The 2,271-nt window shown below is 39.2% G+C and overlaps 1 non-coding gene across 1 annotated transcript; it reads right to left on the reverse strand.

The window, feature by feature from the left end:
• Nucleotides 1-257: 257 nt before the first annotated feature.
• LOC131169953 (small nucleolar RNA R71) lies at nucleotides 258-364 on the reverse strand. Its single transcript, XR_009140898.1, has one exon. It is a non-coding gene; the product is annotated as a small nucleolar RNA R71 (small nucleolar RNA).
• Between the last annotated feature and the right edge of the window lie 1,907 nt (nucleotides 365-2,271).

Here is a 2,271-nt window from a genome sequence, read left to right on the forward strand (position 1 = left end):
CAAATGGTTCAGAATTCACAATTTGGAGGTAGTCCACTTGAAAATCCTCATTCTCTTTTGAAGAAATTTTGATGATATGTGGTACACAAAGACAGCCTGGAGTTTCAGATGAAGTGATTCAGCTCACCTTCTTTCCATTCTCTCTTTGAGATTCAGCATTAGAGTGGTATGACTCACTTCCACAAGCTACTATAGCTACTTGGGAGCAGCTATCTCAAGCTTTTCTATCTCAGTTTTTCCCACCTGGGAAGACCACTGATTTGAGGAATTTGATGGTAGCTTTTAAGCTAAGGGATGATGAAACTTAGTATGAATCTTGGATGAGATTTAAGGAGCTTGAAAGGCAATGTCCTCATCATGAAATACCCAAATGGATGATTGTTCAGAATTTCTACACCAGAGTTACTCCAGCCATAAGAAACACAATTGATTCACAAGCAGGAGGAGATTTCATGAGAATGACAAGTGAAGAATGCTATGATTTATTAGAGAAGATTGCTCATAGTACCCATTTGTGGGGAAATCCTAGAGCACTTGGGCCAAAAAAGGCTGGGATTTATGAACTTGACTCAGTTAGCTACATGAATGCAAGATTTGATCAGTTGACTCAGCTTCTTAGTGATTTTTGCATAAAGGCAATAACCTCAACTCCTACAACTATGCAACAAGTTGCCTACACAAACGGAACCCAAAGTTGTGGAGTTGATTACTCTTCTTATGGCGATGATTATTTGCAAGAACAAGCTGCTTATGCAGGAGGTTATCAATAAAAACCTATGGGAAATTCTTACTCTAATGTAAACAACTCAACATGGAGACCACAAGCAACTTTTGCTCAACAAGGTCAAAGCTCAAATTATGCTCATAACCAGCAGTATATGCAGCAGAATAGGCCTCAGTTTCAGCCTCAATTTCAGCCCACAAGGCAGCCACAACCTGGATATCAAGCAAGAGCACAACAATCCCTTCCACCTCATGAACTGAAGCCAACCTTGGAAAGCATGATGGAGAAATTTTTTGCTGAACAAAGCAAGATGAATAGCAAATTGGAGGAAGAAATGCAACACATGAGACAAACCATGGATCAATTACAAACCCACAATCGTATGTTGGAGACTCAATTGGCTCAACAAACAAGCTCATCAAGAAGTAAATCCTATGGCAAACTACCTAGCCAACCACAAAACCCTCATGAACAATGTAAAGTTGTGACCTTGAGAAGTGGTAAGAAAGTTGGTCAAGAGAGTGAAAATAAGAGAGAAGAAAAAGAAAGCATAAAAGAAGAAAATTCAATTGAGAGCAAGAAAAATGAAAAAGAAGAAGAAAGCAAAAGTGAGCAAGATGAGGGAGAGAAACCATACATCCCACCTGAGCCTTACAAGACCACCCTTCCCTATCCCCAAAGATTCATCAAGCATAAGCTAGACAAACAATTTGGCAAATTCCTTGAAGTGCTAAAGAAGTTGCATATCAATGTGCCATTCACTGAGGCACTATCCCAAATGCCAAGTTATGCCAAGTTTTTGAAGGAGATTCTTACCAACAAGAGAAGGCTAGAAGATTATGACACCATCAACTTGGGAGAGCAATGCAGTGCTATAATTCAGAAGAAGTTACCTCCCAAACTCAAAGATCCGGGTGTGTTTTCCATCCCTTGTCATATAGGTGATAATTGTGTGGCAAATGGCTTATGTGACCTTGGAGCTAGCATCAGCCTAATGCCTCTTTCAATATATGAGAAGTTGAATATGGGAGAGTTGAAGGCCACAAACATGTATCTTTCATTGGCTGACCATTCAATTAAGTATCCAGAAGGCATTCTAGAAAATGTGCCTATCAAGGTTGGGAAATTCTACATTCTGGTGGACTTTGTTATTTTAGATATGGAAGAAGACACAAAAATTCCTATCTTACTGGGAAGACCCTTTTTGGCAACAGCTGGTGCATTAATTAATGTAAAGGGTGAGAAATTGACACTTAGAATGGGAGATGATCGAATGATATTCAACATCAATCCAGCCATGAAAAGGAAACATGAAGAAGTTGAGTCTTATTTGCGGGTAGACATTATTGATGAGATTGTTCAAGAGCATTTCAAAAAAAGCTATCTACAAGACCCTCTTAAAAATTGCTTAGTCCATGGTAGGAGCATTGATGATGACAATCACAACATAGTTGCTTTTGCACAACACTTGGAGAGCTTTCCACCACATCCTGAAGCCACAATTTTTCAGCTTGAAGAAGTGCAAACTTTGGAGATTAAACCACCAT

The sequence above is a fragment of the Hevea brasiliensis genome, chromosome 10 (genome assembly GCF_030052815.1).
Source record: "Hevea brasiliensis isolate MT/VB/25A 57/8 chromosome 10, ASM3005281v1, whole genome shotgun sequence".
NCBI classification, from domain to species: domain Eukaryota; kingdom Viridiplantae; phylum Streptophyta; class Magnoliopsida; order Malpighiales; family Euphorbiaceae; genus Hevea; species Hevea brasiliensis.